The 11,197-nt window shown below is 61.0% G+C and overlaps 4 non-coding genes across 4 annotated transcripts; 3 read left to right on the forward strand and 1 right to left on the reverse strand.

Moving 5' to 3' along the window:
* Nucleotides 1-686: 686 nt before the first annotated feature.
* Nucleotides 687-758, reverse strand: Trnaa-ugc. The gene has a single exon. It is a non-coding gene; the product is annotated as a tRNA-Ala (tRNA).
* Nucleotides 759-1,214: 456 nt separating this feature from the next.
* Trnad-guc lies at nucleotides 1,215-1,286 on the forward strand. Its single transcript has one exon. It is a non-coding gene; the product is annotated as a tRNA-Asp (tRNA).
* Nucleotides 1,287-1,445: 159 nt separating this feature from the next.
* On the forward strand, nucleotides 1,446-1,518 carry Trnaf-gaa. The gene has a single exon. It is a non-coding gene; the product is annotated as a tRNA-Phe (tRNA).
* Nucleotides 1,519-5,019: 3,501 nt separating this feature from the next.
* On the forward strand, nucleotides 5,020-5,091 carry Trnaa-ugc. Its single transcript has one exon. It is a non-coding gene; the product is annotated as a tRNA-Ala (tRNA).
* The last annotated feature ends 6,106 nt before the right edge of the window (nucleotides 5,092-11,197 follow it).

The following is an 11,197-nucleotide window of genomic DNA, read 5'->3' on the forward strand; positions in this document are numbered from 1 at the left end:
TCTTGTGTCCATTCTGTGTTCACTTAGCATCACATTTCCAGGGCTGGCCATTGTAGTACAATGTAGTACAGGTTTGCAGCTTGCTCCTTCTGGTGGCTCAATTGTATTCTGCCGTGGACTGTACTGTGTGATTCATCTGTGGATGGACACAGGCTCTCCACCTTGTGGCAGTGTGAGCCACGCACTGATCTAAAAGTTATGCAAAAGGCCAGGGCCATTTGCAGGTGAATGACATGACAGTCTCTCACTGGTGGTTCTTTGCGCTTTGAGGAACACAACTTTTCCATGGTGCTGGGGAGAGAGTGGACCCCAGACGCTTGTGTCACAGGGTCAGGAAGTCTGGGGAAATCTCCAGTGTGGCAGCATCCAATGGCTCTCTCCGGATGGGAGGTCTTCACAGCCTGTGGGGGGCTGGGACTGCTTTAGTGCCTGGCGTGCAGGCGGCCCTGGGTTCCATGCCTCCCTCAGACACAGAAAAGGCTGGAAGTGGCCGTGTGGCTCAGGTGTAGTGCTAGCCGAGAGCTGAGGGGCAGCGCCCAGGCCCTGAGTTCAAGACCCAGGACAGGAAAATGAAAGGCTGTGGAGGGTGGGGTGCAGGTGAGGCCCAAGCCCGGGCGCGGGGAGCGCACCATTCGCGGTCAGCCCTCCAGGCCTGTGTGAGGTCTGGGGAGAAACAAAAGGAGCTATGGAGATGCCGGGGATCGAACCCGGGGCCTCATACATGCAAAGCATGCGCTCTACCACTGAGCTACATCCCCGAGGCGGGAACCGGGTTGCGGAGCACCGTGATGGGCGGAGGGGCGCGGGGCCAGGGGAGGGGGAGGGGGGGAGGGAACCTGGGGAAGTGCGGCGGGGCCGGACCTCTCCTGGCGGCGCGGGCTCGGGCGCGGCGGGGCGCAGGCGCGGGCCGGGCCGGGCCTCTCCGGGCGGCGCGGGCGCGGCGGGGCGCAGGCGCGGGCCGGGCCGGGCCTCTCCGGGCGGCGCGGGCGCGGCGGGGCGCAGGCGCGGGCCGGGCCGGACCTCTCCTGGCGGCGCGGGCGCGGCGGGGCGCAGGCGCGGGCCGGGCCGGACCTCTCCTGGCGGCGCGGGCGCGGCGGGGCGCAGGCGCGGGCCGGGCCGGACCTCTCCTGGCGGCGCGGGCGCGGGCGCGGCGGGGCGCAGGCGCGGGCCGGGCCGGACCTCTCCTGGCGGCGCGGGCGCAGCCTGCCCGGCCGTCCTCGTTAGTATAGTGGTGAGTATCCCCGCCTGTCACGCGGGAGACCGGGGTTCGATTCCCCGACGGGGAGGCGCGCGGCTTGTTTTGCACCTCGGGACCGGGCCTGGTGCCGCCCGGAGCGGGACTGGGACCCGAGCCGGCGCGGTCGCCCGGAGCCCGCGGCCGCGGCGAAGGCGGCGCGGGGCGGCGGGAACCTCAGGAGAGCGGGCGCGAGCGCAGCGCGTCGGCCGCCGAAATAGCTCAGTTGGGAGAGCGTTAGACTGAAGATCTAAAGGTCCCTGGTTCGATCCCGGGTTTCGGCAGTTTCTTTTCTTCCTGCGCAGAGAGAGGGAAACCGGGGGCGGGGCGGGCGGACCCTCCCTTCCCACCCCCCACGGCAAGCCCCCCGCCGGGGCCGCCGCCCGCCCCCCGGGGCCCGCGGGCTCTCCGGTTCCTTCCCCCCCCCCCTCCGTCGCGCCTCGTCCTGGGTCCGAGGGTTCGGGCTGCGGGGCGGGGGCGGGCGGGGGGCGGGGGCTGCGGGGCGGGGGCGGGCGGCGGGGCGGGGGCCGGGGGCGGGCGGCGGGGCGGGGGCCGGGGGCGGCGGGGCGGGGGCGGGCGGCGGGGGGGGGGGGCGGGGGCCGGGGGCGGGGGCTGCGGGGGGCGGGCGGCGGGGCGGGGGCGGGGGCTGCGGGGCGGCCGGCGGGGCGGGGGCGGGCGGCGGGGGGGGGGCGGGGGGGGCGGCGGGGCGGGGGCGGGGGGGGCGGCGGGGCGGGGGCTGCGGGACGGGCGGGGGCGGGGGGGCGGGCGGCGGGGGCCGGGGGCGGGGGCTGCGGGACGGGCGGGGGCGGGGGGGGGCGGCGGGGCGGGGGCGGGGGGGGCGGCGGGGCGGGGGCGGGCGGCGGGGGGGGGGGCGGGGGGGGGCGGCGGGGCGGGGGCGGGGGGGGCGGCGGGGCGGGGGCGGGGGGGGCGGCGGGGCGGGGGGGGCGGCGGGGCGGGGGCGGGGGGGCGGGCGGCGGGGGCCGGGGGCGGGGGCTGCGGGACGGGCGGGGGCGGGGGGGGCGGCGGGGCGGGGGCGGGGGGGGCGGCGGGGCGGGGGCGGGGGCGCGGGCTGCGGGGGCGGGGGGGGCGGGGGGGCGGCCGGGGGCGGGGCCGGGGGCGGGGGCTGCGGGGCGGGCGGGGGCCGGGGGCGGGGGCTGCGGGGCGGACGGGGGCGGGGCGGGGGGCGGGGGCTGCGGGGCGGGCGGGGGCGGGGGGCGGGCGGGGGCAGGCGGTCCCCGCCCCGGAACCCGCGCGGCCAGCGCGCCCTCTCCCTGAAGGCGGCCGCCGAGGAGGCCTGCGCGGCCGTCCTCGTTAGTATAGTGGTGAGTATCCCCGCCTGTCACGCGGGAGACCGGGGTTCGATTCCCCGACGGGGAGGTTTCCGCGCTTTTTTTTTTTTTTCCGGTCCTCTGCCGTCCAGCCCGCCGCGCCCGCTTGGGTCTCGGGGCTTTGTGTAGGGGGGAGGGGGACCGATGCAGGCGGGAGGGGGGGCGGGGAGGGGGCAGCCCTGCTTGGATCTGGGGGGGGAAGGGCAGCCCTGCTTGGATCTCAGGGAGGAGGGGGGTGGGCAGCCCTGCTTGGATCTCAGGGAGGGGTGGGCAGCCCTGCTTGGATCTCAGGGAGGAGGGGGGGGGCAGTCCTGCTTACATCTCAGGGAGGAGGGGTGGGCAGTCCTGCTTACATCTCAGGGAGGAGGGGTGGGCAGTCCTGCTTGGATCTCAGGGAGGAAGGGGGGGCAGTCCTGCTTGGATCTGAGGGAGGAAGGGGGGGCAGTCCTGCTTGGATCTGAGGGAGGAAGGGGGGGCAGTCCTGCTTGGATCTGAGGGAGGAAGGGGGGGCAGTCCTGCTTGGATCTGAGGGAGGAGGGGGGGGTGGGCAGCCCTGCTTGGATCTCAGGGAGAGGGGGCAGTGGCCAGCCCTGCTTGGATCTCAGGGAGGAGGGGTGGGCAGCCCTGCTTGGATCTCAGGGAGGAGGGGTGGGCAGCCCTGCTTGGATCTCAGGGAGGAGGGGTGGGCAGCCCTGCTTGGATCTCAGGGAGGAGGGGGGGCAGCCCTGCTTGGATCTGAGGGAGGAGGGGGGGCAGCCCTGCTTGGATCTGAGGGAGGAGGGGGGGTGGGCAGCCCTGCTTGGATCTCAGGGTGGGTGGCAGCCCTGTTTGGATCTCAGGGCTTTGTACAGGGAGGGCAGCCCTGCTTGGATCTGAGGGGGGGGGGGGGGCAGTCCTGCTTAGATCTCGGGGGCCGGGCAGCCCTGCTTGGATCTCAGGGTGGGTGGCAGCCCTGCTTGGATCTCAGAGCTTTGTTCAGGAAGGGCCCCCAGAGGGGACGCACAGCCCTGCACCTGAGCCTCAGGAAGGGCACACACCAGGCCAGGTCTCTCTGCAGGGTCCTCACGGATGCCAAAGGAGGGCCTAGGATGCTTGCTTGGCTCAACGGCTCTGCCCCCTCCCAGCCATTCAGCTCTCTCTCAAAATGCAGTAAATAGGCCGATTCGCACCCAGGGCCAAGGAGATGCTCAGCCGGCTCAGGAGGCACCTGGGGGCTTACACCCCTCATTCACCTCCCTCACAAGCTGGGGAGGGAGGGGAGGTGCTGTGGATAGGCTCTTGGCCACTGCGCCCAGCACCAGGAGGTGTAGCGCGCTGGTGGCCAGCGAGGGCCATCCACTGGACAGTTTTAGGGTGTGGTGTCCACACAGCAAGTGCCTGTACTTCCCTTCAAGGAATCTTGAGGCTGGTGAGAAAAGGTAAAGCTGTCAATCAGTGGGCCTATGACCCCCCTGGAAGCCTGGTAGAAAAGGCTGAGAAACTTCTTTAATTAATCAGCAAAATGGCAGGCTGGAGGTATGGCCTAAGAGGTAGAGTGACAATGCAGCAAACAAGCCAAGCAAGCTGTAAGGTCCTGAACTCAAAGCCCAGAACCACAAGACAATGAGAGATAAATGAAGGCTCTTTTCTACGGAATATCCCTGAGTGCCTTCTGTCAGGTTGCTGGAGGAAGTAGGCAGCTGGGAAAAATGTCACACTGCGAGGGGAAAAGGCTGCTGCTGAGAAAGACCACGTTCCTACCCCAAAGCACCATCTGAGTCAACCATTCTTCCAGTGCACTGGCCTAAGACTGCTCAAACTGGCAAAACAAGCTACATGCCACAAGTCCCTGATCACTACAAGTGCTACTTTTACCCTGCCTATAAAAGCTCTGCTACAACTGCACTCAGTGCGACCTCTCTGATCCAACCTGGGAGTTCACCTGGGAGTGTACCCCCAATAAACTTTGCTGTCAATCTTTTATTCCTCTCTGCGTGGTGCTTTTCTCATCTAAAACCTTACACCTTCCTCCAAGTTTGAGCCCTGATTCTGGGCTGAAACAAACTTCCTCCCTCCCTTCCTTCCTTTTCTCTTTCTTTCCTTCCTATCTCTCTTCCTCTCTATCAGTATATATTAATTGCATAAAGGCATTTCACTGTGATGTTTCTAAACACACTGCATATAGGTCACTTTGATCTGATCTGAAACTTTGTGTCTGCTCATCTTAATACCCAGAGCAAGGGGCCAGGGAAGATGAAGTCTTCAAACCCGAAATCACTCAGAAAGCTGAGCCAGAAAAGAAATTCTATTTTTCTTTCTGGTCCTTAGTTCTAGTAAAGCTATCGTTTTAGTTGCAAGATTGTGTGAACAATCTTAAAGAGGAAAATGATTTAAAAGCTTAAAATAAAAGAGGATGGTCAAAAGTCCCGTGCAAGTGAAGTGTAGCAGAGATTTGCAGGAGCAGTAGCAGGCAGGTTGGGGGATGTAGCTCAGTGGTAGAGCGCATGCTTTGCATGTATGAGGTCCCGGGTTCGATCCCCGGCATCTCCAGCTTTTCTCTCTTGTTTGTGTTTAAAATCTGTGGTTCGCTGTCACTACAGTATCCCGAGAGCGAGGATTATGAGATTATCCCAATTCCTGTCTGTACTTGAACTGAGGGTTTCCTGCTGGGCAGGTCTTGCGGTTTTGAATACCAAGTCCCTTAAATGTGTGTGATCACCACACAAAGGATCACCCAAGGAGTAGAGACGGATGGCGTGGGCAGCCGCAGGAGCCCGCAGAGATCACGCCCAGCGGCTCGACTCGGCTGGCGTCCAGGCCAGGGGTGGAGGGCAGTCAAGGTCACCGCCTCTGCGGTCCTCTCTTCCCTGTTCAGCCAGCGGCTGTTTGACAGGAAAGCAGCTCTGAAGCCCCAGCCGGGCCCGTTCCTCTCCATCCCCAGCACATGCGGGGCTCAGGATGGTTGTCCGAGTGTCACGCGTGTCCCTGGACCTGGCACCCAAGTGTCCACTGTGCCCGTGTGCACTCTCTGTCGTTTCCACAAGAATTCCTGTCAGCTCCTTCCTGTAAAGGAGAAACTCAAGCTGCGCCTGCGCACAGGCAGGCACGCCCTCCTGCAGAGCTTCCCCTTCCAAATGAGTCAGTCCGGGCTCGGCGGCACAGCGTAGGGGCGGCTCGGCTTGGGTCTCAGGAGCCTGGGTGAAGGTTTTTTCTCCCTACATGTCAGCGAGGTTGGATGAGACTGGAATGTGGAGGATTCCTGATGGAGTCTAATCCAAACCTAATTATAACAGCTTGTTTCCCCACGTTGTAAAATTTAATGTTTTTTCTTGAAATATTTCTAGTGGCACAATTGTGACAAGGGAAAATGCCAGAGTTGCTGTAAAAGACTGGTGTCAGGATAAAGCTTCCTAGGCGGGGGGAATGACATTTCGACTATTACATTTCAAGCGGGGAACAGGTGTCTCATGCCTGTAATCCTACTGCCCAGGAAGCCAGGCTCTGAGGGTCCTGGTAAGAATCCAACCTGGGCAGGAAAGTCTGTGCGACTCTAACTTCCAATAAGCAAAACAAAAGCAAACAGAAGTAGAGCTGTGGCTAGAACATGACAGAACCTACCCTGTACTCACCACCCAGTTTCAGCACCCACATACACACCACACACACACACACACCACACCACACACACACACCACACATATACACACACATACCACGCACACACACACCACCACCACTACCACCACCATACTAAAATAAAAATTTCTTTTTTTTTTTTTTGGGTCCGGTTGTGGGGCCTGAACTCTGGGCCTGGGCGCTGTCCCTCAGCTCTTCAGCTCAAGGCTAGCGCTCTACCACTTGAGCCACAGCACCACTTCCAGCTTTTTTCTTTTTTGCTTATGTGGTGCTGAGGAATCGAACCCAGGGCCTCATGCATGCAAGGCAAGTACTCTACCACAGAGCCATCTTCCCAGCCCCTAAAATAAAAATTTCTTAACACTAAAAAAAATGTTTAACCAGGACTGGGAAGGTGGCTCAGTGGTAGAGTGCTTGCCTTGCATACACGAGGCCCTGGGTTCAATTCCTCAGCACCACATACACAGAAAAAGCCAGAAGTAGCACTGTGGCCCAAGTGGTAGAGTGCTCACCTTGAGCAAAAGAAGCTCAGGGACAGTGCCCAGGCCTTGAATTCAAGACCCAGGACTGGCCAAAAAAAAAAAAGTTTCACAAGGAAACAAAACCATCAGCTAAGGCAGGCAGTGAGGAGAAAGTGGGCGCAGGGCTGGAAAGGGGCGAAGTGCTCCCTGGGCACAGAGTTCTAGTTTGAAAGCTAAAGAGTTCCTTTTTCTCTCTCTTTTTTTTTTTTTTTTTTTTTTGGTCGGTCATGGGGCTTTAACTCTGGGCCTGGGCGCTGTCCCTCAGTTCTTTGGCTCAAAGCGACTGCTCTACCACTTGAGCCACAGCGCCACTTCCAGCTTTTTCTGCTTATGTGGTGCTAAAGAATGGAATCCAGGGCCTCATGCATACAAGGCAAGCACTCTACCACTGATCCACCTTCCCAGCCCAAGCTAAAGAGTTCTGAGAGAGGTGGCAGCAGGTACACTGGGACAGTCACCAAACATGAACTGCTACACTATGTGGCTCATCCCAGGTTAAAATCAGAAGCAAAGCCAGGCACCGGTAGCTCACACCTGTAATCCTAGCTACTCAGGAGACTGAGATCTAAGGAGCATGGTTTAAAGCCAGCCGGGCAGAAAAGCCCCCGAGAGACTCTTGTTAGGAAAATGGAGGAGAAAGAAAGGAGACAGGCCAGACTCAATCTTCTATAGGCCAGGACTGTTTATTGAGATAGAACAGCAAGGCACAGCCTTCCTGAGGGCTTGGAGACTGGGCAGAGCGCTGGGGCAGGGGCTGGGTGTCCACAGGGTCTTAGCAAGGAGATGGAAGGAGACGGGTTACACGCGTTTAGTTTGGGAGGGGAGTGACTGCAGGTGCGGCAGTGAATGCGGTGAGTATTCCCTAATCCGAGGTCGCAAGCTCTTCAGTGTTCAGACAGCTCTACTCTGTGAAGGTCACACCTGGCTGGGGCCACCACTGGAGGTTTACAGCCAGGCTCAGGCTGACTACCTGCTTATGTCAGGCAGCCTGCGCCTGTCTTTGGTGGCTTGTCTGGTACCTGTACACACCTGGGAAAACAGGGTCCGGGGCCATCCTTCACTTACATCCAATAAACTAATCAGGAAAAGCCAGAGGTGGCGCCTTGGCTCAAGTGGTAGAAGGCTAGCCCTGAGCACAGAGGCTCAAGGACACTGCCCAGGCGCTGAGCGGAGCCTCATCACAGGCCAAGAAAACGCTCAGGGATAGCACATGGGCCCTGAGTTCAAGTCCCATGACCCACAAAACACAAGAGCAAATCCAAACATGGCACAGCGGTACCCTTCTCTGAAGGTCCTCACAGGACGCTGGCAGCCAAGCATCGAAGCTGAAAAGCAGGGGGAGTTGTGCCCTGTATGTCAGCCCTCCCCAGCCCCCTTCCCCACATTCTCTCTTCCGCCCTCCATCTGCTCCACACCCATGTTTGGTTATGTAAGTCATGACTAAGCCTGGAACCTTCCAGCCCGCCCTCTGACGTGTCTTTCTGGGAAGGTGGCAGGGCACTTGGTGCCCCTTGATCTCCAGGCCACTGTCCTGATGGTGGAGCAATCACACGTGACCTGTGACCTTCAGGGCACCAGAATTCTCTGAAGCAAAGGGGACAGGCAGGGGTGGGGCAGACCGTCCCTGCCCCCAGCAAGCTCAGCCCAGGCGTGCCCACAGTGTGCCCACAGCGGCTGCCGGCCCAGCCCCAACCCGACCCTGAGCCAATGGCCCCAAGCTCTGAAGCAGTGATCTGTGGGTAAAAGGGATTGTAGGTGGTCCAGTGACTCACTGCCCTTCTTGAACATTCCAGCACTTCATCAAGGTTTTCTGGGTCAGGCAGCTTCAGGTTTTAAGAGCCACTTGATACCCATGTCCTGAGTCCAAATGGGGCCCAGAGCCTGGAGTCATATGAGTCCATAGCTGCCCACAGCCCAGTGGCTGCCAGGTTCCTTGTGGGGGCGGGACTGCCAAGCCGTGTCCCTGGCCTCTCACCGAATGTCCCTAGACATTGTGACCCCAAAGGACGTAAAGTTGAGCAGCTTAGTCTCTTAGCTTCTACTATGCTGATAACCTCTGCACAGTCCCCTCTTGCCCCTGGTGTCTTCTCCACCCCTCCCCCTCCTCTTTCCTCTCTCCCTCCCTGGGTCTAAAATCAGAGTTGTTTATCTCAGAACCTTCTGGACTCTGGAAAAAGCTGAGGTCACAAAGCTCGTGACTCAGCTGCTAAACAACACAGATCATAAGACTGAAATGAGGCACCCGCCAAAATCAGGCAACCAGGTGTGGCTGCAGGCCAGCTCCCCTCCCCCGCGGGCCAGCCACTCACCCGCCACCTCACTCAGCTTTGGGCTCCTTTGCAAACGTGGCCTGGCATTTAGAAATAACCTTCACTGAAGGCAGTAGCAGGAATCACGAGTGTCTCTGACTGATCCTGGAAAAATACATTTTAATGCCCCAGTAACAGTCAAAGCCGAACCCGAGCAGCTCCAGGCTTGCCTAAAGGGACTCCAGTTAGCACAGGAAATAAACACCACCCAGCAGTTTGGAGAGCAGGGATGGGGTGGGACAGCTTAGGAACAGGGGATAAAGGCTGTGCTCACCCAGGCTGAAATGAAGGTGAAATTAGTTTTCACACAAACACACAAAACTAAGAGCTCAAGGCCAGGGCATCTACACATAAAAGTGGGCTGGTGGCTCACACCTGTAATCCTAGCTACTGAGAATTGTGGTTCAAAGCCAGCCTGGACAGGAAAGCCTGTGAGACTCACACCCAATAAACTCCTCAAAAAGCTGGAAGTGGAGCTGTGGCTCAAGTGGTAGTATACCAGCCTTGAGCCACAGCAGCTTAGAAACAGCTTAGAAACCTAGGGCCTCATGCATGCAAGGCAAGCGCTCTACCATGGAGCCATCTTCCCAGCCTCGTCCACAAAACTCTTATCTCCAATAAACCACTCAAAAACTGGAAGTGGGGGGCTGGGAAGGTGGCTCAGTGGTAGAGCGCTTGCCTTGCATGCCTGAGGCCCTGGGTTCGATTCCTCAGCACCACATAAGCAAAAAGAAAAAAGCTGGAAATAGTGCTATGGCTCAAGTGGTAGAGCGCTAGCCTTGAGCTGAAGAGCTGAGGGACAGCGCCCAGGCCCAGAGTTCAGGCCCCACGCCAGACCCTAAAAAAAAAACAAAAAACCTGGAAGTGGGGCTATGGCTCAAGCGGTAGAGCGCTCTCCTGGAGCTGAAGAGCGCAGGGACAGCGCCCAAGCCCAGAGTTTAAGGCCCACGACTGACCAAAAAAAAAAAAAAACCAACATAGTTTTGACTCCCATTTTTTTCATGCATGCAAGGCAAGCACTCTACCACTAAGCTACCTTCCCAGCCCCATATTTCTTTGAAAGCTTTAAGAGTAGAAGTTCAAACACCTGTGGACTTCTACGTATCTGAAGGTCCAGAAGGAACCATGGGTGGGGAGGGCTGGCCGCAAACCTTTGGAAGTGTTTTAAATCCCACTGCAGTTCCTCTAGGGTTCACAGTACAGACTGTGGTAAAAAATATTGTTGATTTCCCCGTTCCTCTCCCTACTTGTAAGTACAGTTTGTCTATAGGATTCCATTTTGTACGTTGGCAATTTCTTCTTCCAGAAATGGGAGAGGTTCCCTTCCTGTCTTTCAAATCTCAGGCCTTATATTTCAAACAAATTTCAAACAAGTGTTTGAAGTCACAGATGTGGATGGGATTTGGACACTGGCCAGATCACAAGAGCACGCGGTACCCAGGTGTATCCGTGTTTGTTTTCTTCGGTCTGCCTCTGGGGCTGGGGCTCGGTGGGCGAGGACACTTGCCCTTTCTACCAGACCAAAACGGTCTCGGGCTTAGCGAGCTCAGTGTACACGTCCAGGTCTCCGTGGTGACACCCAAGGCCCGAGCCCGGCCGGGCTTCCTTCCCTTCGGCGCCGGGGGTCGCCGCAGGCCCCGGGCCTAGGCGGATCCCCAGGCCCCACTCGGGGGCGCCCGACCCCGCCCGGTCCCCCAGGTGCCCCAGTCCCGGCCCCGCAGGGTCATCAGGGCCCCCGGGCCCCAGTCCCGGCCCCGCAGGGTCATCAGGGCCCCCGGGCCCCAGTCCCGGCCCCGCAGGGCCCCCGGGCCCCAGTCCCGGCCCCGCAGGGTCACCAGGGCCCCCGGGCCCCAGTCCCGGCCCCGCAGGGTCACCAGGGCCCCCGGGCCCCAGTCCCGGCCCCGCAGGGTCATCAGGGCCCCAGACCCGGCCCCGCAGGGTCATCAGGGTCCCCGGGCCCCAGTCCCGGCCCCGCAGGGCCCCCGGGCCCCAGTCCCGGCGGCCCCGCAGGGTCATCAGGGCCCCCGGGCCCCAGTCCCGGCCCCGCAGGGCCCCCGGGCCCCAGTCCCGGCCCCGCAGGGTCATCAGGGCCCCCGGGCCCCAGTCCCGGCCCCGCAGGGTCATCAGGGCCCCCGGGCCCCAGTCCCGGCCCCGCAGGGCCCCCGGGCCCCAGTCCCGGCCCCGCAGGGT

The sequence above is a fragment of the Dipodomys spectabilis genome, unplaced genomic scaffold, assembly GCF_019054845.1.
Source record: "Dipodomys spectabilis isolate Male_0828 unplaced genomic scaffold, ASM1905484v1 ptg000480l, whole genome shotgun sequence".
Classification (NCBI taxonomy): domain Eukaryota; kingdom Metazoa; phylum Chordata; class Mammalia; order Rodentia; family Heteromyidae; genus Dipodomys; species Dipodomys spectabilis.